This window comes from Drosophila arizonae, chromosome X, assembly GCF_054131065.1.
Source record: "Drosophila arizonae isolate 15081-1271.41 chromosome X, UAZ_ARI_1.0, whole genome shotgun sequence".
In the NCBI taxonomy this organism is placed as follows: domain Eukaryota; kingdom Metazoa; phylum Arthropoda; class Insecta; order Diptera; family Drosophilidae; genus Drosophila; species Drosophila arizonae.
Window position 1 is genome coordinate 31,804,379 of NC_142927.1, and position 26,490 is coordinate 31,830,868.

The window sequence follows — 26,490 nt, forward strand, 5'->3', positions numbered from 1 at the left end:
CGAAATTTAAAAAAAAAAGGTTATTATTAAAAAGTGTATTTTTGGCTTTTTATATTTTTGGACTTTTACAAAAGCTAAATATCTCGAAAGTTCAGGTATTTGTTTGTCTCAAACATAAATTTGTGTAAATTATTTATATTTATATTTCTCGATTGATTTATATGGTTTTGTGCGAGGGCAGTATTACTATTAATAACAAGTAAGAAGGCTCCAGTCGAGACTGCTCGACTAGGAGATACCCTGAACCCTCCAAACTGATATTCTAATCATTCTGGACTTCTTTTATGCACACATACATACACATGCACGTATAAGCACGCGCTTTGCAAACTGCGCAGCTAGCAGCGGCTGCGCTTGGGCTGCACTGCAGTGTGGGCAATATAACGAGAATTTATTTGTTGAATAATTTCTTTTGTAGACATACGATCTTAATGAAACTTTTAGAGCGTAATCATATGGCTTAAATGTGTGTACATTTCAAAGCACAAGTCTCTAGTACTTGAAATGCGTTTTTTACAAATTGGGGGCGAAGGGGGCGTGGTATCCAAAATCTGTAAATTACAAAATCTTTGTATCCATTAACTTTATATACAACGCAAATTTGAAGTCTCCAGGTCTAAAAGTGTTCAAAATAAGCTGAAAAAACATTGTCGATTTTTCGATTATTCTCGATAAAAAAGTTATCGGATGAGTTATCGAAAAAATAAAGCAAACTTGTACTGCCTATGGTATACACGAGTATGCTTGCCAAATTTCAGCTCTCTAGCTCTTATATCTTCTGAGATCCTTTTGCTCATACGGACGGACGGACGGACGGACGGACGGACGGACGGACGGACGGACGGACGGACGGACGGACGGACGGACAGACGGACAGGGCTATATCGACTCAGCTCGTCGTCCTGATCAAGAATATATATACTTTATGGGGTCTGCGATGATTCCTTCTGCCTGTTACATACTTTTCACAAAACCATTATACCCTGATTTCCCATTTTCAATGGGTTCAGGGTATAAAAATGCCGCGTCCTAGAAGATCTAATCTTTCCCGGCGGACCCATAATGCAATTAGGCAACGGAATAGCGCGAGTCAATTATCTGACGAAGAGCGAGAAATCGCCCGAGAAAGGCTCCGCGTTAGTACCCAGCAAAGAAGGGCCTTAATTCGTGCTTCTCAAAGAGAGGCAGCCCGTGAAATGGCAATAAGAAATGGTTCAAGGATTGATTTGAATCGAGCAGCGTTTCGATATGATTGCACCATTGATTACAGCTTGAATCGTTTAGTTTGCATTGGTCCAATGGACGTTGTTTGCCAGCATTGTGGCGCATTGAAGTTTGCTGGTGAAACGCCCGGTTTGTGCTGCCTTAGTGGTAAAGTGACATTGCCATTAGTGGTCTCGCCACCAGAGCATTGCGTTCCCTGCTTTACGGCGAAACACTAGAATCACGACATTTTCTAACGAGCACTCAAAAATACAATGCCTGTTTTCAAATGACTTTATTTGGGGCGGAAATTATTGGTAACGGATATAATCCGACATTTAAGGTAATTTACGTTAAAAATGTTATTTTCTATGACTGTCAAAATAAAAAAAATAAAAAAAATTTTGGAATAATGTAGTTTGTTAGATTTATGTAAAAAGTGTTTGTAAATCTAACTATAACTATGGCTTTGAATTTAAAGATTCAAGGCCAGATTTGCCATCGCATTGGATCATTGCAACCTATTGAAGATGCACAGCAAAAATTCTTGCAAATATACTTCATGGGCAATATGGAAGAACAACTTGACCGGCGTCAAGAAATGAACACAGCTATGAAAAGAGCAATTCTCCAAGATTTGCATGCTTAGAAATTTAAACCAACCAAAACTGTGCAATGGAACGCGTTTGGTGATAAGAAAACTGATGAGCAATGTGATTCACGCGTCGATACTCAAAGGAAAATTTAAAGATGAGGAAGTTCTTATTCCTAGGATTCCGATGATCTCAAAAGATATGCCCTTTGAATTTATTTGAATTCTCGCTTCGTCTTGCCTTCGCCATGACGATCAACAAGTCACAGGGCCAATCTTTGACTATTTGTGGCCTCAATCTAGAAAATGTGTGTTTTTCTCATGGTCAATTGAACGTGGCAAGCTCACGTGTTGGCAAACCATCCGCATTATTTGTTCTTGCACCTGACCAAAAAACGAAGAATGTCGTTTACAAGGCGCTTGAATGAAAATCCGATTAATAAATTAATCAGAGTGTATCCCAACCTGAACAACATAGCTTTCAACAATTTTTTACCTAGAAATAATATAGAGGGCAATGCAACGTTTGCCGGGCCAGCTAGTATATATATATATATATATATATATATATATATATATATTGCGAATTGTTGAGCCTCTGCATCCGCTCGATGCACAGCTGATTGAGCGTGTAGTACATCCGGACGCTCTTTAAACGACGCTTGACATTTTCCAGCTGCCCAAGAAGACTCGGACATGACGCCAGATGAAGCACCAGAGACCGAACTGCGACGAGAGTCATCCACAGACGATTCTTGAATTACTTAAATCAGAAGCCAGTTCGTTTCTGTGTCAGAGATGTGCACTTTCATCGGCCGGCTTTCCGCCGTCGCCATTCATTTCAGAAAATGCATTTTGTCAGCGTTGAATGACAACAAGATTGCCAACAGAACAGCAGCAACTGCGATAAGCTCTTCTGATTTTGTAAGCATCCAGAGACCGAACTGCGACGAGAGTCATCCACAAAGATTCTTGAATTACTTAAATCAGAAGCCAGTTCGTTTCTGTGTCAGGGATGTGCACTTTCATCCGCCGGCTTCCGCCGTCCATTCATTTCAGAAAATGCATTTTGTCAGCGTTGAATGACAACAAGATTGCCAACAGAACAGCAGCAACTGCGATAAGCTCTTCTGATTTTGTAAGCATCCAAAGTGTCCTTGACAACCGATTTGGCAAGTGTACGTCAATCAATCGGACAATCAGCTAATAAATCACAAGACCAACAGCTTTTGCAATGCTTTCTCGATCAAAACTGAATGTACTCAGAAGCGATCGATAGCAAAGTCAACTATATCAACCACACAAATGATGAATACGTTGACCAACTAAAAAATTATTATAGATTTAAGTTCTTTTGAAAATTGAACGAATATTTTACAATCGGCTGTGCTTGACTAATCTTTATAAAATGAGCGGCATAAAATGCAAAGTCGCACACTTAACTTTGTCACATATTGGCGTGTGCAGCATCCCGTTTCGCTTGTGGCAATCGTTCCAAGCAAAGCCGTGCAAAATTATGTCAATGGCATCGTTGTCCTGACCGTTTCGCTCTCGCGATTATCGCTATTTCCACATTCAAAGCGTCCAAAAACAGAAAATATATATACACGAGTGAGAGAGAAAAAGAAAAAGTGAAAATGGGAGAAGCAGACTAAATTGATGCGTTCGTTGCCTATCAAACCAAAATTGAATGCAAAAATCTCATCCAAAATCGATTAGAGAACAACAATCCAAATGTCGAAGGGAAAGAGATGAAAAAGCTAAATGAGGGAAGTAGCTGAAGAAGAAGTATGAGTAATGCCCACATTTGTACCTATCCCAAGCGATTGGGCATCAAAGCCAGTCTGTTGTAAGTAGTTGAAGTCCGGCACAGCACGCCAACTTGTTAGCATAATACATATGATTTGTCAACAACAGAAAAGAGCTAGCAAGCCACAACGGCACCGTCACCTGTCGTCGCCTTCACAGCAATATAGAATATTTCATTTACTGTCATTCACTGTAAATCCTTTAAATTAAAATCAAATCATTAAAACAGAATTTCATAGCTGTGGCTCTGATATACCAAACTTTGTGCTATCCCCCGTCAAATGATCATGATGACCATGATAATGACAATAATGATGCGACATCATGCTCATTTTTAATATTGAGGCTAATTTGGAAATTTGCATGGGTTTGTCAAATTTCCAAACTTTTCGCTTAGCCGAATATACCTACACATGAATGTCTATAAATGAAAATGCAATGCGTATCCAAGAGCCGAAATGATTATATTTGGTAATGCTCGGCTTGATACTACCCTGAACCAAACTTATAAAAATGCACATTTAGTATGCGTAAAATTTCAATTTTGATGTTTTGCATTGGTAAAACTAAAATAGATTCACTGCTGCAGCGCCATCTAGCAAAACTAAAGCAAACTAACTGCTGATGTGATTCTAAGAAAGTGCTGCTGCACATGCGTTTGTGAATTGGCCAAATATTTTATTATTTTTTAACGTCGATTGACTGAATGGAATTTAATGAAACACAGCATATGATCAACATATTCTATTGAATATTGTTTAATTTAAAAAAAAAAAAAAGAAAAATTATTCACAATTAGCTATACTGGCATCTGACTTAAACTTGAATGTTTTTATTCGATAAAAACATAATGGGATGATTAAAGGCTCGACATCTGCTACTGTATATTCGGTAATTAAGAAAATTAAAGTCTCTAGCTCTTATATCTTCTGAAATCGACGCGTTCAAGCACACGGACAGACATACAGACGGACAGGGCCAAATCGGCTCAACTCGTCGCCCTGATCAAGAATATATATACTTTATGGGGTCTGCCACGCCTCCTTCTGCCTGTTACATACATTTCAATAAAACCATTATACCCTGATTTCTTATTTTCAATGGGTTCAGGGTATAAAAAGCGATTTAGAGGTATTACTGTCAAATATTGTTCTAATGATATTTTCCCTACCGTCTTTCCCAGGTGTCGACGCTATCGACTTGTTTCATGTTGTAATTAAAATCCTTTCGGTAAGTACTTCACCATAACATACGATACATATATGATATAGAGTGTTCGGGAGTTGGAGACAAAGCTAAAAAGTAGCCTCCAGTTTGGCAAACAACATTTGAGAGCAGAAAGGAAATCGATATAAGAAATATAAAAGACAAAATTTCTTAATAATCTGATACGGATACGGAATTTGGATTGAGATTTCAATTCAAATTTGTATTTTCTATTTGCTACTTGTTTGGAACAAAACTTTCCCCACTTTCAAGAGGAAAGGATGAAAAAAAAAAAAAAAAACAAGTAAGAAAGCTCTAGTCGAGAGTGCTCGACTACAAGATCCCTTAAACCCTTCAAGCAACTGATATTTCAATAATTATTCGCACATACACAGACACACAAACAAACATACGCGCGCACGCATGAACACGCATTGGCTGCAGTGCACTATGGGGAAAAATCCAAATTATCGGGTATTAATTAATAACTTGAAAACTAAGCCAGATTTTTTGATCCGGTTTTTGTATTATTAATATGTATACCATCAGAAATATATTTTAGAAAAATGGGCGTGTCACCGCCCACCCAAAAAAAATTATTTAAAATTTTGTATTAAAAAATTTATTTTTTTTAAAGAATTTTGCTTGTTTATACTTTAAAATAATAATTTTAATTGAAAACAGTCGAACTTTCATAAAATCGATATTAGTTTTCTTCAGTTTCGAGTTCCAGATCAGCCAGAAATATTTATCCGCTGAAAAAATTAGGGTTCTTCAACTGATTTAATTGTGCCTTCAACTTTACATAATACAAGACGTACAACTTCATTAGACAGCGACCTTTATGCTTTGAAACTCGTTTCTAAAGATTTGCTGAAGAAATAATCTGATCAGATGTATCCATTGCTCTATCAACCATCAGCGAAATTATGGATTCTGCTATCCTTCTATGCGTGATGAAATTAGTCTGATTTATAGACCTGGTTGTGCAAATTAAAAGCTGCCTTGCCAAAAATGCCTACAGGATGAACAGTATTTTCCATAATTTGCCTCAAATGAACAATTATTTTATAAACATTTGCTGTCATAGGCAGTCATTCATAGTTCTCAGCTAGTTTTTGTTCCTGCTGCATTTCTTTCATTTGGCATTTATATTTTGGCAAAAAAGCGGCTTTTGCTTTTTTAATATCATTAATAAGTTGAATCAATATTAGTCTTTTTTAGTTTCGCCTTAAAAAAAAATCTAAATTACTATTTCTTGGTTATAGTTGCCTTTTTCATTGAGCCAAATATCACACAGGTCAGCTCATAGTCACCTGCTAAAAATTGATTTGTGCCGGTTGTGCGCAAAAGTGCACATTGAGACAAAGGCACTAAGATCCCAATTGATTACTCTATAACATGCAATTGGAATTATACTTATGCGCCCTTGTGGCTGTTTTATATGTCTTTGCAAAGTTTAATTTTATTTACAAGAAATGAAATTTGACAACATTTGCTATTTATACAATAAATGAATAAAATAAGTTCAAACATCAATTGGTTTTTAAGCCAACGCATAGTAGAAGCCCTAAAAATTCATATCCTTTTTAAATTTCTCAAAAATAATGTCTGGTCATTGAATAACGATGATTTGAAAATCGGCTACCACAAATTGTAAGCTGAAGGCAAATGCTTTTCGAAGATAACAGCTGACTTTAACAGCTGTTAGGCTTAACAGTGGACTGTTATTCAATATTTTGAGTACAGTACCTTAAAGTTTGGAGTTTTATTAAGATGTTAACATAAAAAAATTATAAATTTTCATACTTCGCAAAAATGACTAAATACCCGAAAAACGGCAAAATTCCCCATAGTGCAGTGGAGGCTTACTATGGGAACTTAATTGTTTAATAACTTTTTTGCCGATGGAGATCTTTATGAAACTTTCAGATTATGACTATAACATAGACATGCATGTATTTGCCAAAGCACAAGTCTCTAGTATTTGAAATACGCTTTTTACATATGTGATGGTGAGGGGGTGAGTTAGGGGTGGGGGGTAAATTTTGACAAAAACCGAAATTGTATAAAATGCATATAAGCATACATTAAAAATTTGGATACTCCACAAAAAAAATTATTAAACAGTTAAGTTGTCATAGTAAGCGCTCACTGCCGCCCATGCGAGTTTATGCTTGTGTGTGTATGTGTATGTGAATGTTTGTGTGTGTATGTGTGTGTGTATATGTGCGTGTATGTACGCCTGTGTGTGCGTGCGCGTGTGTGTGTGTGTGTGTGCGTGTTTCTTGTGTAAGCTGAAAGTCGCGAAAAATTATTAAAATAGCTATTACTCCAAGGGTTCAGGGGATCTCGTAGTCGAGCAGTCTCGACTAGAGCTCTCTTACTTGTTTATTAATAGTAATACTGAATATGCACTCGCACAAAACCACACAAAACAATCGAGACAACCTATGATAAGACATTTACACTTAACTGTAGAATAAATCTTCTTTAACTTAATAAATAATCTACACAAATTAATGTCTAAGACAAACAAATATAACAGTACCTACCAGAACTTTCGAGATATTTTGCTTCTGAACGCACGCGTAAAGTTTTTCAATCATGTAAAAACAAGTATGAAGACTCTAGTCGAGACTGCTGGACTAGGAGATAAAAAAAAAAAAAACAAGTAAGAAAGCTCTAGTCGAGACTGCTCGACTACGAGATCCCCTGAACCCTTGGAGCAATAGATACGATCTTCATGAAACTTTCAGATTATGATTATAACATGAATATGCATGTAATTGCAAAAGCACAAGTCTCTAGTATTTGAAATACGCTTTCTACAAAAGTGAGGGTGAGGGGGTAAATTAGAGGTGGGGATAAATTTTGACAAAAATCGAAATTTTATAAATTGCATATAAGTATACATTAAAAATTTGGAGACTAGCAATAAAGGTGAAGAAGATATAATTTTATAACTGGTTTTCGATAAGGTTTTTTATCGATAAAAAATATCGGGATGAGTTATCGATTTTTAATGATAAACTTGATATCCGCGCTGTAATTACGGACATTTAAAAAAAAATTTGTCCCTAGCTCTTATATCTTCTGAAATCGACGCGTTCATATATACGGACAGACGGACAGGCGGACGGACAGGGTCAATTCAGCTCAGCTCGTCACCCTGATCAAGAACATATATACTTTGTGGGGTCTGCCACGCCTCCTTCTCCCTGTTACATGCATTTCAACAAAACCATTATACCCTGATTTCCCATTGAAAATGGGTTCAGGGTATGAAAACAAGTAAGAAAGCTGTAGTCGAGACTGCCAGACTACGAGATCCCCTGAACCTTTCCAGCAATAGCTGTTTCAATCATTTTTCGTGTATTTCTGCTTACACAAGATACACACGCACAGACACACACACGCATACACAGACATAATACACACGCAGACACACACACACACGCACACACTCAGAGATACGGACGCACGCGTAAACACGCATTGGCTACAGTGGTGGCTTACTATAGGAACCTAATTGCTCAATAGCTTTTCTTGTGGATGTACTTTCTTCATGATTCTTTCTTTCAGATTATGATTATAACATGGATATACATATATTTGCCAAAGCACAAGTCCCTAGTATTTGAAATACGCCTTTTACAAATGTGATGGCGAGGGAGTGAATTAGAGGTGGGGATAAATTTTGACAAAAATCGAAATTGTATAAAATGAATATAAGTATACATAAAAAATTTGGAGACTTTAGCTTTAAAGATGTAGCAGGTATAAATTTATTACTGGTTTTCAATAATGTTTTTAATCGATAACAAAATAACGGGGCAAGTTATCGATATTTAAAACAAAACTCGATATGCGCGTGCTATACACGGACCTAGGAAAACATTTCAAGTCTCTAGCTCTTATATCTTCTGAGATCGACGCGTTCATACATACGGACAGACGGACAGGGCTAAATGAACTCAGCTCGTCGCCCTGATCAAGAATATATATAGTTTATGGGGTCTGCAATGCTTACTTCTGCCTTAATTACGAAAACATTATACCCCATCCCAATTTGAGTGGGTTCAGGATATATAAAAAAAAACACACACACAAGACAGTGATAGCAAAATAGCCTTGTAAAATGGCCGAAAATGGGAACGGGCAGCTGAGCTGAGCAGAGCTATAACAAGAGTGCGACAGCAAGGAGTGGAAAATGAATTTAAAGCGACAGATTAATGTAAATGCGAGATGCCAGACGTTGTAAGGCAGTGCCAGGCTTCGTCTCGCTGTGAACATTCCAAATTGTCAATGTAGTGGCAAATAGATGGCTTATAGTGCTCCAACATAGAACGGTTAGAGCTTGAAGATCTGGTACAGAAATGAGCATACAGAGCGCATATATTTCAGGCAATGAAAATGTTTACCAAGCTAGCCCTTCTTTGTGTTAGAGCTATGCTTGATGGTATACATTGTTAGCTGTTGTGATGATTCTTGGGATACTTTCGTAACCATCGCAGCTTTCCATTTCAAACTGTTTCCCAATGCTAAACGAAGCGTGCAGCGCACACGAACGCGTCCCGTTCACAGATCGACCTTTGCGGCTTCAACTCCTTCCGTTGGCTTACTCCTGTTGTGTGTGGCATTCCAGAAACGAAAACATATTTTCCATATGAGCGCACAAAGCGTTGCAAAACCCACAACAACAACAGCAGTGACGGTAATGATACGGCTTAGTTGAAGCGGGCTCACATATGTATGTAAACCGGTATGCCCAATATTGCCTTTTGGGTATTTTGTAATTGCTCTACCCAACTTCTTCTTCCGGCTTGCCATCTCGCTACCCGCTTATTTTCAATGTTAATCCTTTCTGAAATTTTTAGTTTGATTGTTGGGAAAATATTTTAAGTTGCAGACGCAAGCACCGCCGTACGACACAGTACTATGATGCAAGGGACTCGGAAATGGAAGCCAAGCGGGCCGTATGCTACAAGGAAAAAGGAGAGCAGCAGTAGACGCAAGCTTGAAGTTGTCAGCAAAATGTACGGATGAGTGACTTGATTCTTAATCATAAATATGTGACACGAATTTTAAGCCAAGCAATATCCGCTAATATGCGCCTAGCGAAAACATTGTATAGTGATTTTTATACCCTGAACCCATTGAAAATGGGAAATCAGGGTATAATGGTTTTGTTAAAAGTATGTAACAGGCGCAAGTATATATATTCTTGACGACGATGTATATATATTCAGGGCGACGAGCTGAGTCGATTTGGCTCTGTCCGTCCGTCCGTCTGCCCGTATGTTTGAACGCGTCGATCTCAGCAGATATAAAACCTATAGACTTCAAATTTGTTTTCCTACGTCCGTGTATAGCACACGCATATCGAGTTTTGCTTTAATAATCGATAACTTGTCCCGTTATTTTGATAGCGATTAAAAATATTATCGAAAACTAGTAATAAATTTATATCTCCTACACCTTTAACGCTAGAGTCTCCAAATTTTAAATGTATACTTATATGCATTTTATACAATTTGGATTTTTGTCAAAGTTTAACCCCCACCTCTAATTCACCCCCTCACTATCACATTTGTAAAAGGCGTATTTCAAATACTAGAGACTTGTGCTTTGGCAGATATTAAACAATTAAGTTCTCATAGTAAGCGCACACTGCCGCCCAAGCGTGTTTATGCTTGTGTGTGTATGTGTGTGTAAATGTTTATATGTATGTGTGTGTGTGCGTGTGTGTGTATGTGTGTATGTATGTATGCCTGTGTGTGCGTGCGTGCGTGTGTGTGTGTGTGTGTTTTTATACCCTGAACCCATTTTTAATGGGAAATCAGGGTATAATGGTTTTGTTGAAATGTATGTAACAGGGAGAAGGAGGCGTGGCAGACCCCACAAAGTATATATATTCTTGATCAGGGTGACGAGCTGAGTTGATTTGGCCCTGTCCGTCTGTCCGTCTGTCCGTATGTATGAACGCGTCGATTTCAGAAGATATAAGAGCTAGAGACTTCAAATTTTTTTTTAAATGTCCGTAGTTACAGCGCGCATATCAAGTTTATCATTAAAAATCGATAACTCACCCCGATCTTTTTTATCGATAAAAACCTTATCGAAAACCAGTTATAAAATTATATCTTCTACACCTTTATTGCTAGAGTCTCCAAATTTTTAATGTATGCTTACATGCAATTTATACAATTTCGGTTTTTGTTAAAATTAGCCCCCCACCTCTAAATTCACCCCCTCACCCTCACCTGTAAAAAGCGTATTTCAAATACTAGAGACTTGTGCTTTGGCAATTACATGCATATCCATGTTATAATCATAATCTGAAAGTTTCATGAAGATCGTACGTCCACAAAAAAAGTTATTAAGCAATTAAGTTCTCATAGTAAGCGCACACTGCAGCCCATGCGTTTATGCGTGGGTGCTTGTGTGTGTATGTGTTTGTGTATGTGTGTGTGTATGTGTGTGTATGTATGCGTTTGTGTGTGTATGCGTGTGTGTCTGTATGCGTTTGTGTCTGTATGCGTGTGTGTGTATGTATGCCTGTGTGTGCGTACGTGCCTGTGTGTGTGTGTGTGTGTGTGTGCGTGTTTCTTGTGTAAGCTGAAAGACGCGAAAAATTATTGAAATATCTATTGCTCTAAGGGTTCAGGGGATCTCGTAGTCGAGCAGTCTCGACTAGAGCTTTCTTACTTGTTTTATATTCATTTATTGACAAAATTATATAACAAATTGCAAGTTGCGTGGTGGCTAGGATAGCGCGCGGTGCTTGCGGGACGGCCGTAAAGCATTGCTTCGCAAGCACTATGCGCTACCTTAGCCTGGGACAGCTCGTCTTCTCGATCGCTCGACTCTGCGGAGCTCTATCATCACCGTGGCCGCGAAGGTGCTTGTTAGTTCCCAAGCTTCCTCCGATTCCAGCATGGCGTTGACTAAGTTGTCCGCTCTGATGGAGCGGCCCACAGCCTCTTCCAGACGACGCCTCTCCTCCAGGAACCATCCACATTCGAAAAGAATGTGGTTGGCGTCTTCCACATGCCCTCGCTCGCACCAGGGGCACTCGTCAGATTCCTCGTGGCCAAAGAGCTTCAAATAGCTCCGAAAGCATCCATGACCCGAGAGGATCTGCGTAAGGTAGAAGTTAACCTCGCCATGTTTGCGGTTAACCCATGGTTCAAGCTTCGGGATGAGCTTGTGCGTCCACCGCCCTTTAGATGAGCTATTCCACTTCCTTTGCCATCGTGCGATGCTGTTCGCCCTGACAGCGTTGAGTCGCGTAGGCCCGTGCGAATTCCGCTCCACGGCTTCGGCGACCAAATACTCCAGTGGCACCATACCGGCTATGACGAGCGCCGCGTAATCGGAGATAGTCCTGAAAGCGCAGCTGACTCTGATTGCGCTCAGTCTGTAGATCGCGCAAATGCCTCGGCTGTAGCTCGGCGTTGCCATCGCTCTTGCCCATATTGGCGCAGCATAGAGGATGACAGACCTAATGACGCTCATTAGGAGGAAACGTCGTTGCTGTTTAGGTCCCCGCGTGTTAAGCATGATTCTCGAGAGAGCTCTACAAGAATCAGCTGCCTTTTTATGCACATATTCTAAGTGCTCGCGGAAAGTTAATCTTGTGTCTATCATGACACCAAGATATATATGCGTGCGTGTGTGTGTGTGTGTGTGTGCGTGTTTCTTGTGTAAGCTGAAAGACGCGAAAAATTATTGAAATAGCTATTACTCCAAGGGTTCAGGGGATCTCGTAGTCAAGCAGTCTCGACTAGAGCTTTCTTACTTGTTTATTTATTTATTTAAAGATATTGACAAAACTAGAGTCAACTAAAATTATTAAAAGAACTTAACTATTTATTTACTTAAAGATATTGACATAACGATAGTCAACTAAAAAATAAAAAGCCTAAATTAATTACAGAATCAATGACAATAGTATCACCAACCCGAAGGGGGTATTTTATTTGCCAGTCCGGCCAGCTATGCCCCATTTCACAGCCAAATGTGGTCAGTGATACTATTGAGACTATGAAAAGAAAGTGTTAGAATGAAACTTAAAATAAATATTAAGTACGTTTTAATTCAGTACTTATACCTGGGCACTGCGGGTGATATCCCTAAGATAAGCTAATAGTAAAGATTTTAATTTAGGAAGAGAGAGCTCTAAGGAAAATACGTGATAATATTTATTAAAGTTAACTTAAAGAACATGAAACGCACTATGAAAAGAATAATTCGTAGTACACAACGGTAAATTAAGTGGACGATAGTGACTTGTTGTTCGGGATGGAACTGAAAAATTAAGACGCATCAACAAAGAGGGCAAATCAATATTACCGCTAATCATTTTATGCAGAAAAACAATTCCTAAAATTGTTCTACGATTGGTTAACGATGGAAGGTCAATGAGCTGAAGCCTACTATGATAAGACCGTAATCGTACATTACTGTCCCATCTAAGATCTCTTAAGACAAAAAGGAGAAAATGTTTTTGGACCGATTCGATACGATCCTGATACAGTTTATGCTGCAGAGACCATACAACTAAGCAATACTCTAAGATAGGACGCACAAGCGAAATAAATAATTGCTTGGGGATAAAAGGATCATTAAATTCTTTAGACCAACGTTTAATAAAGCCAAGCACACTTTTGGATTCATTGATGATGGTAGAAATATGAAGATTAAAATTTAGTTTACAGTCAAAGAACACACCAAGATCTTTGACTGTAAAGATGCGTTGTAAGGAAATGTCACTAATTTTATAATCAACAATTACATACATACATACACTTTGAGCAATTAAGATCTAACTGGTTCGCCACACACCAAAGGTGAAATGCATTAAGCTCATTTTGAAGGTGAAGATGTCCATTTGCACTGGAGTACTAAAGGCAAAGTTTTACATCATCGCCATACATAAATATAGTAGAATAAGAGATACAGCTAGGAAGGTCACCAGACGAAACAAAGATAAGTTTAGAAGTAGCTGATCTCAGCAAGACTCTTTGGGTTCTACCCTTTAAATAGGACGAAATCCAAGACACAAGTCTAGGTGAAAATCCTAAGCGTTCAAGCTTTAGAATTAGTATCTGATGATGTACTGAGTCAAATTATTTACTAAAGTCAGTATAAATAACATCAGTTTGCATTTTTTTTAGAAAAACTGTCATTGACAAGCGAAGTAAATTCAAGTAAATTAGTGGACGTTGATCGATTTTGAACAAAACCGTGTTAAGATGGTTGAATAATCGATTTGCAAAAATGCTGCAAGGCTGATGTTATAATTTTCTCAAATAATTTCGGAATAGCAGATAATTTCGCAATGCCTCTATAATTGGAAATATCAGATCTTCCACCTTTTTTATATAGGGGAATGATGAAAGATTCTTTCCAAATTTTAGGGAATACGGAAGTATCTAAAGACAAGTTAAACAATTTCAGTAATTGTGACTGAAGAGAATCACACAACTAGGAATGTTATCGGCACCAGGAGAGAAAGATGATTTCAACGTCCTTATGGCTGCAGCTAGAGAGGCTGCAGTAACTTTAAGAGTATTAATAGACCCATATTCAGGAAGTGAATATGGATATGAGTTGCTGTAAAGATCAACATAAGAATAAGTGGATTGAAAAACATGTGCAAATAAATCAGAAGAGTCCTGGTCATTGCAAGTTTTTACACCACCAAGGACAAATGAGGACGGCAAACCAGTAGATTTACGCTTCATGTTTACAAATGAGTAAAACTGTTTAGGGTCTCGTGCAAACTGATGTTTGCAACGTATCAGATAATTCTCATAACAACTAGAATTTAAAAGAATGAAATTTGACTTGGCTATGGAATATTAATCAACAGCTAAGCCAGACTTTTTATAATTTTTAAAACATTTAGTTTTAATGTTTCTTAAGTTCGAAAGTGTCTTAGCAAACCACGGAGGGCTATTTGCAATAAGCGAAATATGATTGAGAGGGACACAAACATCCAAAATAGAGTTTAAGGTAGTATAAAAAAACGCTGCTGCCAAATCGACTCATATAAAATAGACCAGTTTATCGAATTAATTAATTCATTAAGCAAAACAAAATTGCAATTACGATAAAAGCGACTTAGTTTAATAGGCAAAGGTGTATAAGTGAAATGATTATCAACAGCTAATAAAACCTCTAAAGTGGGGCTCATTAATCATGAGCGACTCATGATTAATGATCACAAGATCTAGTATGCGACTTAGATGATTAGAAATTGAGTTCATCTGAAACATAGACAGGTTAAACAATTCATCAAAAAGATAGTGATCAAGTGTCGGAATAAAGTAATTTGCATTACATGTTGATGACCAAAAAGTGTTCGGAATATTAAAATCACCCAACACAAGAAGCAAATCTCTATCATTTACATGTTCATAAACTTCTTTAATACAATTTATATGTTGAGCATAAGCTTGTACATCGGAAGAGGGAGGGATATAGGAACATGTGATATATAATGAGCACGATGGGAGAGTTAATTTAACCCGTATAATCTCCGCATCATGAAGGGATGAGAAGGTAAACAATTCAGAGAGGATAAGGGATTTAACAGCAATTAACACCCCACCCCCCTGCGCCTCGAACGGTCGAGTCTATAAGTAGTGAAATTACTTGAAAGAATTTGAACGAATACACTTGACTATTATGGTGTTTAGTTGCGTATTAATCTTCATTCTTCTGAGCTTGGGTTTATATACCCAGACTCATGCATAATTTTAACCCTGAAATCTAGTGCGTCTATTGCTGAGTGTGTAAGGCTCAGCATTGGTCATACATATTCTTATCTTATCGCTGAGTTTGTAAGGCTCCGCGTGGGTCTATTACCTATTCTTATTCTATCGCTTAGGTTGAAAGGCTCAGCGTTCGTCTCTTACATATCTGACTCTGGGGTTGCAAGGGTTGGTGTCCATTTGTCTATTTATAGAGTCTGTACATGTGACCCTTATCTTCTACCTGCTACGGTCGTAGAGTGCGTCGGAGGCTTGTATACGATCTTCGTATATTCATATGTTCATGCGTGAACAGAATTTCACTATTATGAATATTATTACTTAGCCATGTTTAAGTGAATGCGATAATATCATATTGTACACTAAAACTATGTAAGAACACATTTTTAAGTTTAGAATTTAATCCACGTACACTTTGATAAATCAGGGACAGCTGGGAAGAAGTTTGTAAATTATTTAGTTTTTTGGTACAATGCACTATGGTCAGAAAGTCGGATTTTTTGGCATAAAGTCCAATTTTAAAGTTAGAGCCTTGAAATTTGGTACATATTTTTGCTAAATTTTTATAGAATTTCGGATTTTGTTTTTTTTTAATCGGCCCATGTCTTCAGCCACCTGCCCTAGCACATTAAAAAAATTAATTAAAATATTTTTAATTAATTAAAATATTTTTTTTGTTTTTTAATACATTTTTTTTTCTTCCTTGTTGTCTAAAATAATGTTATATTGCTCTTCACAGTCAGATTCGTGATATAAATCAGAATCCGAATCTGAAGTTTCCGGATCGAAATTAATAGTTTTCTGGGTCGGCGGAGATACTGCCTTTAGAAGATATATGACATCTTGTGGAAGATTTTTCTTTTTGATTTGATTTTGTCTTTTATTCAGACATATGCTTTATATAAGCGGATCTGATGAATCCATTGCACTATAAAACACATCAGCCATGGTGTTTAGTCGGCTATTTTTTCTTGCATGTGATTTTCTGTCACTTTTGTAATATTTGTTCCGAGCTTCTCAAGCATTTTCGCCTAAACATCCCACCGGAACTAAGGATGAGTTCATAATTTGCCAGCCGTGAACTAATATTTTGTGGACAGTCGGAGACATTGGGTACCAAGGATATATACTAAAGTACATTGAAAATGTGCTCTTACAAAATTCCTTAAATTTGTCAACATCTGCAGAATAGTAAGACGAAATGTTAATCAAAATCACGAAGAAATTGTGTAGAAGGGCTTGATCAAAGTTTGTTACTGATGAAAACAAACGGGTATTAGAGAAGGCTCTTCTGGCTGTGTTTCTGTCATTACAATTGCCACTACCGTTTTGCTTGGGCATGTTTATATTGAGACCCATTTGTTTCCACATCATGTCTTGAATATTCTTTTTTCGAGACATTACTTCCATTTTGTCAGCCTGCTTAATATGCCACTTTCGAATTTCGAGCCTATATGACACATTTAGGACGAATTCAACAAAACGAATCCAGGCATGCAATGGACTCGCGCCGTATTGAAGACTTTCAGGTCTTGGGCAAAGTTTCCTGAATAAAAATCTGTGGTTTCCAGAAGCTCTGTTGGTTTTACAACACATATTGGGCAGCACTGAGTGGATGTCGTTCCAGTTAAGGTTTTAAGCACCTTGCCATCAATAAGTGTCATTTGCGTAGCATATTTAATGACAACTTCTTTGTCCCCCTTTTTATATAAATAATCCTTTAAGGGGGCGATTTGAACATCCAAACTTTTTTTTTCGAGTAATATTTTATATATTTTTAAAATTATTATCCGATGCTAGGTCACATGCTAACTTTCTTTTTAGGCGCTCTCCAGCATCTGAATAGTTTAGCTTCGGTCTACCCATTGCAGATGAAGATGCCAGATCCGTCACATTTTCATCTAACGTCAAATTAATTGACTGCGAAAGCCACCTTGCGTGTCGAGCCTTAAATCTTTGCAACATTCGATTGCACTGCGGAAAATATTTTTTGACATGATTCAGAAAAATCCTGATTTTTTCAGTAAATATATCCACCTGAGCAGCACTGAGATCAGATTTGTTTACTTTTTCCAATAGCCATATGATAAGTGCACCATCATCGCGCTTGTTGTTGTCCCAAACTTCCAGCAACGTTAAGCGCCGAAACTCATATTTGGCTGCAACATGTCAATTTATTCAAAAAGGAACAAAAAGGGGCAGAGGAAACTTATTAATTCCGAATATATAAACATTAATCTTGAACATGTCGTTTTTAGTTGCGCGCTCAAGCGCGCTCAGAACAAGTAATACACCACGAAACACGGCTCTATTTGTTAAATTTCACCTGTAAAAAGACACCAACAACAATTGCACATACACAGCTAAACATTCACAATCTTGACAAACTAACACTGAACATTAATTTTAAATACCTGTGCTTTTACTTTCCATGATTACAATATTCTTTTTCTTTAAACAATCACGCTCAAAACAATGACAAAGCTTAATAAATTTTAAGGTTGCATACCAATAATTTAAGCTTGCATTGAAACCGCTGACTTTAGTTGCGCGCCAAATTTAAATGACTAATTTGAAAATTTTTTTAAAAACGTTTTTTTCTTATCTAATGTGTCTATAATCAAAAAATAAGTTAAATTTTCAGTTATGAATACATAAAAAAAAAAGACTTTATGCCAAAATATCAGGCTTTTTGACCATAGTGCAATGTTTGCAATGAAGGTAAATTCACTGAAATGGGCGTCGATCTGTTACGATTTTTGGGTTTAAATTCATAATCAACCACATGAGGTGGCCAGAAATTAGGATCACATAGAGTTTTAAAGTATTCTACCGGCACATTGATTTTGAATGAAGCAATTTCACGCGGAGTTGCGAAATTAAACTTCGATATAAAAACATTGGCCTAAAGCTTACTTGAGATAAAAGCTGATACTGCCTCACAGGTCGTTTCAGATGAAAGCCTAGATAAGAAAACTTGCTTTCGAGGACAGACGACAGATAAGGCAATGCCAGGAGAGGCTGACTTATTATCACTCTTCGTTTGAACAACTATAGGAGATGTATCAAATTTTTGAACAGGGACGAGAGTTTCAATAGCAGCAGGGAATAGACTCAGGATCAGGTAATGTAGAGTCCAGTGAGTTAGGCGCCGATGATAAAACGGAAGCACAAGGTGAGGGTGGAGCGAGCGAGTTATGTGACGATGTTAGCACAGAAGGAGGTACCAACAACGACGGAGCCTCCAATTGAGAAGGGCGACTCTCGAAGGTATATTTAGTTAATATTTCTTCAGCAGCATCCACATCACTGGATAATTGCTTAGAAATATTCTTCAATTTTAAAAATTGAGCCCTAACAGCGCTATACATTTTAGAAAAATTAATCTGTTTTTCTAAGCACAACGGACAAGACCAGCGAACGCCCCCACTACCAATTTTTGCTGTGGACATAATCTTGTCATAATCACGACCAGTGAAACCTGCACATTTAGTGTGCATAAAATTATCACACAACCAGCAATGTACGAATTGCGGTTGCGCAGAGTCCACTGCCTGTCTGAACGAGCAACTCATATTGGCAATTGGGATCAAATAGAAATTACCGAAACTGAAGAAGCTAAATAAAAACAAGTAAGAAGGCTCCAGTCGAGACTGCTCGACTAGGAGATACCCTGAACCCTCCAAGCTGATATTCTAATCATTCTAGACTTCTTTTATGCACACATACCTACACATGCACTTATAAGCACGTGCTCTGCTAACTGCGCAGTAAGCAGCGACTGCGCTTGGGCTGCGCTGCAGTGTGGGCAATATTATGAGAATTTATTTGTTGAATAATTTCTTTTGTAGACATACGATCTTAATGGTGAATATGTGTGTATATTCCAAAGCCCAAGTCTCTAGTACTTGAAATGCGTTTTTTACAAATTGTGGGCGAAAGGGTCGTGGTATCCAAAATCTGTAAATTTACAAAATCTTTGTATCGATTAACTTTATATACAACGCAAATTTGAAGACCCCAGGTCTAAAAATGTTCAAATTAGGATAAAAAAACAAAATCAAATTTTCGATTATTCTCGATAAAAAAGTTATCGGACAATTTATCGAAAAAATAAAGCAAACTCGTACTGCGTATGGTACTCACGAGTATGCATGCCAAATTTCAGCTCTCTAGCTCTTATAACTTCTGAGATCGACGCACTCATACGGACGGACGGACGGAGAGAGCGCCAAAAACAATAGAAACACTAGAGTAAAATGCAAAATAATGCAAATATCCAACCGACGCTTCGCCAAACTTCACAGATTAAAACAAGTAAGAAAGCTCCCCCCCATTAACCCATTGTAAATGGGAAATCAGGGTATAATGGTTTTGTTAAATGTATGTGACAGGCAGAAGGAGGCGTGGCAGACCCCATAGAGTATATATATTCTTGATCAGGGTGACGAGCTAAGTCGATTTGGCTCTGTCCGTCTGTCCGTCCGTCCGTCTGTCCGTATGCTTAAACGCGTCGATCTCAGCAGATTTATGAGCTACAGACTTCAAATTTGTTTTCCTACGTCCGTGTATAGCACGCGCATATTGAGTTTTGCTTTAATAATCGATAACTTGTCCCGTTATTTTGTTAGCGATTAAAAACATTATTGAAAACTAGTAATAAATTTATATCTCCTACACCTTTAACGCTAGAGTCTCCAAATTTTAAATGTATACTTATATGCATTTTATACAATGTGTCAAAGTTTACCCCCCACCTCTAATTCACCTCCTCACCAACACACTTGTAAAAGGCGTATTTCAAATACTAGAGACTTGTGCTTTGGCATGGATATCCATGTTATAATCATAATCTGAAAGTTTCATGAAGATCATATGTTCACAAGAAAAGTTATTAAACAATTAAGTTCTAATAGCAAGCACACACTGCAGACCATGCGTGTTTAGGCGTGGGTGCTTGTGTGCGTGTATGCGTGTGTGTGTGTAAGCAGAAAGACGCGAAAAATGATTGAAATATCTACTGCTCGAAGGGTTCAGGGGATCTCGTAGTCGAGCAGTCGACTACAGCTTTCTTACTTGTTTTTTAAACCGTAGAAGTTAAATGTATAATAAAGTCACTTCTTAATATTTTTCTTAAAATTTTACCGGCAAGTGCAGCTGAATTTATTACAGTGCTTTGTATTAATTGTTTCTAAAATCAGTTATTTTCCACATGTATGAAAAACTGACAAGATAATTCCAATTGGAAATCCAGGTAAACCCCCTAGTTCTCCGTTGAGCTATCGTCCGATTAGCCTTCTTTGTGGTTTATCGAAAATATTCGAACGCCTGATCAAAGTCCCACTAAACACTCACCTGGAAGATAACAATATTCTATTACCAATACAATATGGAATCAGAGAGGACTATAGCTGCATCTTTCCCTTGAAAAAATAGACTAACTTTGTCAAAACCAAGTTTGATGAAAAGCAATCCGTTGGTTTGGTAACCATGGATATTGAAGCTGCTTTTGACATTGTTTGGCATGATGGTCTTATCCACAAATTAAAAGCTTGTAACACTCCAGCTTAAAAGTTGACTTATGGACATTTCTACGTATATTTGAGCAAAACTATGTCTGCTAAAAACCCCATCTGCGCAGGAGTCCCTCAAGATTCTGTCCTCGGTCCTATTCGCAATACAATATTTACACCTCTGATTTCCGCAAGACTTTAAGATCAAAAGCCTTAGTTTTTGCTGATGACACTATAATATTTTCCTCTGGTGCTTACTTCTCGGATATATACAATAGTTTGCAACACTGTCTAAACTCTTTATATGACTACTTTTATAGTTGGAAAATTAAGCTCAATGCCAACAAAACCAAAGCTTTATTTTTTTTACCAAAAAACGAAATTCTTGTTTTCTTCCTAGTATAAATCTTTAACTGAACGGAATTAAAATCTCATGGGAGAAATCTGTTAAGTATTTAGGAATTAATTTAGATAAAAAACTGTTATTTAGTGGCCATATTAGCAACATCACAGACAAAATAAACAAAACTTTTTGTATTCTTTACGTTTTCATAAACCGTTATTCTAAGCTCTCAACTAAAATGAGCTAACAATCTTTCATACTTCTAATGGTAATGTACGGAATATGAGAAAACTCCAAGTTGCTCAAAATAAAACATTAAAACTGATCCTTAATCTACCACGATATTACAGAACCATATCTCTGCATAAAATAGCAAATATTAATACGAAATATTAATATTAATATTAGAACGTTAAATGAAACAACTCCACATTTGCCGAATTCAGGATTGAAACTGAACTGTTTATTGCTTAAAATCCTAGTTCTTATATACCTAACAGAGACTCTTAAAACTACTTCCAGTCACTGGAAGGGTGCATTTTCTCATACAAACAAGTGCACAGAGGTTTACTCAAGTATCCCTTTTTTAGATCGCTGGGCCCAGGCTCACGTTACATTTACATATTGGTCGCTGCATTGGTCGTTGTAACTAAGGGGTGACATATTTATTACTTTGTGTCGGTTAACGCGCAGGTTATCGAGTATTGTCTCTATTTTTATACCCTGAACCCATTTTCAATGGGAAATCAGGGTATAATGGTTTTGTTGAAATGTATGTAACAGGGAGAAGGAGGCGTGGCAGACCCCACAAAGTATATATATTCTTGATCAGGGTGACGAGCTGAGTTGATTTGGCCCTGTCCGTCTGTCCGTCTGTCCGTATGTATGAACGCGTCGATTTCAGAAGATATAAGAGCTAGAGACTTCAAATTTTTTTTGAAAATGTCCGTAATTACAGCGCGCATATCAAGTTTATCATTAAAAATCGATAACTCATCCCGATCTTTTTTATCGATAAAAAACCTTATCGAAAACCAGTTATAAAATGATATCTTCTACACCTTTATTGCTAGAGTCTCCAAATTTTTAATGTATGCTTATATGCAATTAATACAATTTCGGTTTTTGTTAAAATGTACCCCCCACCCTTAAATTCACCCCCTCACCCTCACTTTTGTAAAAAGCGTATTTCAAATACCCTTTTTACAAAAGTGTGTGTATGCGTTTGTGTTTATGCGTTTTTGTGTGTATGCGTGTGTGTGTGTGTGTCTGTATGCGTGTGTGTGTATGTATGCCTGTGTGTGCGTACGTGCGTGTGTGTGTGCGTGTTTCTTGTGTAAGCTGAAAGATGCGAAAAATTTTTAAAATAGCTATTGCTCCGAGGGTTCAGGAGATCTCGTAGTCGAGCAATCTCGACTAGAGCTTTCTTACTTGTTATACCCTGAACCCATTGTAAATGGGAAATCAGGGTATAATGGTTTTGTTAAATGTATGTGACAGGCAGAAGGAGGCGTGGCAGACCCCATAGAGTATATATATTCTTGATCAGGGTGATTTGGCTCTGTCCGTCTATCCGTCCGTCCGTCTGTTCGTATGCTTAAACGCGTCGATCTCAGCAGATTTATGAGCTACAGACTTCAAATTTGTTTTCCTACGTCCGTGTATAGCACGCGCATATTGAGTTTTACTTTAATAATCGATAACTTGTCCCGTTATTTTGTTAGCGATTAAAAACATTATTGAAAACTAGTAATAAATTTATATCTCCTACACCTTTAACGCTAGAGTCTCCAAATTTTAAATGTATACTTATATGCATTTTATACAATGTGTCAAAGTTTACCCCCCACCTCTAATTCACCTCCTCACCAACACACTTGTAAAAGGCGTATTTCAAATACTAGAGACTTGTGCTTTGGCATGGATATCCATGTTATAATCATAATCTGAAAGTTTCATGAAGATCATATGTTCACAAGAAAAGTTATTAAACAATTAAGTTCTAATAGCAAGCACACACTGCAGACCATGCGTGTTTAGGCGTGGGTGCTTGTGTGCGTGTATGCGTGTGTGTGTGTAAGCAGAAAGACGCGAAAAATGATTGAAATATCTACTGCTCGAAGGGTTCAGGGGATCTCGTAGTCGAGCAGTCGACTACAGCTTTCTTACTTGTTTTTTAAACCGTAGAAGTTAAATGTATAATAAAGTCACTTCTTAATATTTTTCTTAAAATTTTACCGGCAAGTGCAGCTGAATTTATTACAGTGCTTTGTATTAATTGTTTCTAAAATCAGTTATTTTTCACATGTATGAAAAACTGACAAGATAATTCCAATTTTAAATCCAGGTAAACCCCCTAGTTCTCCGTTGAGCTATCGTCCGATTAGCCTTCTTTGTGGTTTATCGAAAATATTCGAACGCCTGATCAAAGTCCCACTAAACACTCACCTGGAAGATAACAATATTCTATTACCAATACAATATGGAATCAGAGAGGACTATAGCTGCATCTTTCCCTTGAAAAAATAGACTAACTTTGTCAAAACCAAGTTTGATGAAAAGCAATCCGTTGGTTTGGTAACCATGGATATTGAAGCTGCTTTTGACATTGTTTGGCATGATGGTCTTATCCACAAATTAAAAGCTTGTAACACTCCAGCTTAAAAGTTGACTTATGGACATTTCTACGTATATTTGAGCAAAACTATGTCTGCTAAAAACCCCATCTGCGCAGGAGTCCCTCAAGATTCTGTCCTCGGTCCTATTCGCAATACAATATTTACACCTCTGATTTCCGCAAGACTTTAAGATCAAAAGGCTTAGTTTTTGCTGATGACACTATAATATTTTCCTCTGGTGCTTACTTCTCGGATATATACAATAGTTTGCAACACTGTCTAAACTCTTTATATGACTACTTTTATAGTTGGAAAATTAAGCTCAATGCCAACAAAACCAAAGCTTTATTTTTTTTTACCAAAAAACGAAATTCTTGTTTTCTTCCTAGTATAAATCTTTAACTGAACGGAATTAAAATCTCATGGGAGAAATCTGTTAAGTATTTAGGAATTAATTTAGATAAAAAACTGTTATTTAGTGGCCATATTAGCAACATCACAGACAAAATAAACAAAACTTTTTGTATTCTTTACGTTTTCATAAACCGTTATTCTAAGCTCTCAACTAAAATGAGCTAACAATCTTTCATACTTCTAATGGTAATGTACGGAATATGAGAAAACTCCAAGTTGCTCAAAATAAAACATTAAAACTGATCCTTAATCTACCACGATATTACAGAACCATATCTCTGCATAAAATAGCAAATATTAATACGAAATATTAATATTAATATTAGAACGTTAAATGAAACAACTCCACATTTGCCGAATTCAAGATTGAAACTGAACTGTTTATTGCTTAAAATCCTAGTTCTTATATACCTAACAGAGACTCTTAAAACTACTTCCAGTCACTGGAAGGGTGCATTTTCTCATACAAACAAGTGCACAGAGGTTTACTCAAGTATCCCTTTTTTAGATCGCTGGGCCCAGGCTCACGTTACATTTACATATTGGTCGCTGCATTGGTCGTTGTAACTAAGGGGTGACATATTTATTACTTTGTGTCGGTTAACGCGCAGGTTATCGAGTATTGTCTCTATTTTTATACCCTGAACCCATTTTCAATGGGAAATCAGGGTATAATGGTTTTGTTGAAATGTATGTAACAGGGAGAAGGAGGCGTGGCAGACCCCACAAAGTATATATATTCTTGATCAGGGCGACGAGCTGAGTTGATTTGGCCCTGTCCGTCTGTCTGTCCGTCTGTCCGTATGTATGAACGAGTCGATTTCAGAAGATATAAGAGCTAGAGACTTCAAATTTTTTTTGAAAATGTCCGTAATTACAGCGCGCATATCAAGTTTATCATTAAAAATCGATAACTCATCCCGATCTTTTTTATCGATAAAAAACCTTATCGAAAACCAGTTATAAAATGATATCTTCTACACCTTTATTGCTAGAGTCTCCAAATTTTTAATGTATGCTTATATGCAATTAATACAATTTCGGTTTTTGTTAAAATGTACCCCCCACCCTTAAATTCACCCCCTCACCCTCACTTTTGTAAAAAGCGTATTTCAAATACTAGAAACTTGTTCTTTGACAATTACATGCATATCCATGTTATAATCATAATTTCATGAAGATCGTACGCCCACAAAAAAAGTTATTAAGCAATTAAGTTCTCATAGTAAGCGCTCACTGCCGCCCATGCGTGTTTATGCTTGTGTGTGTATATGTATGTAAATGTGTGTGTATGTATTTGTGTATGTGTGTGTGTATGTGTGTGCGTATGTGTGTGTGTATGTGTGTGTGTGTATGCGTTTGTGTGTGTATGCGTGTGTGTGTGTGTGTGTCTGTATGCGTGTGTGTGTATGTATGCCTGTGTGTGTGTACGTGCGTGTGTGTGTGCGTGTTTCTTGTGAAGCTGAAAGACGCGAAAAATTATTGAAATATCTATTGCTCCAAGGATTCAGGGGATCTCGTAGTCGAGCAGTCTCGACTAGAGCTTTCTTACTTGTTATTATTATGTATGTTTATGTTTGAGCACTAACTCAAAAGCTAAATTCGTAATGGAAAAATCATATTTAACTCAAGTTACGAGTAAATAGGGCCCTTGTCTTTCCCATCTAGTTTTAAGTTATCTTTTAAGTCACAATTAAATGTTTTCATCCATTTTCCTTTACCATCTAAATATATCAAACAATGTTCAAATTAAATTCTATGTAAATATGATATCTCAACTGCACAGACATCAGATAAACCATGTATAAAGAACAAGTAAGAAAGCTCTAGTCGAGACTGCTCGACTACGAGTATTTGAAATACGCCTTTTACAAATATGTGGGTGAGGGGGTGGATATAGGGGTGGGGGGTAAACTTTAACAAAACCCGAAATTGTATAAATTGCATATAAATCTACATTAAAAATTTTGAAATTTTAGCTTTAAAGTTGTAGGAGACATAATTCTAT

General features: G+C 37.2%; 1 protein-coding gene across 38 annotated transcripts in view; it reads left to right on the forward strand.

The window, feature by feature from the left end:
• Window positions 1-26,490, forward strand: part of X11Lbeta (amyloid-beta A4 precursor protein-binding family A member X11Lbeta) — a 154,235-nt gene that overhangs the window by 77,778 nt on the left and 49,967 nt on the right. For all 38 annotated transcript variants that reach the window (XM_089475005.1, XM_089475043.1, XM_089475020.1 and 35 more), the window contains one exon: window positions 4,788-4,834. The gene's annotated coding sequence lies outside the window, so the exon portion shown is untranslated. The remainder of the gene's footprint in view (window positions 1-4,787; window positions 4,835-26,490) is intronic.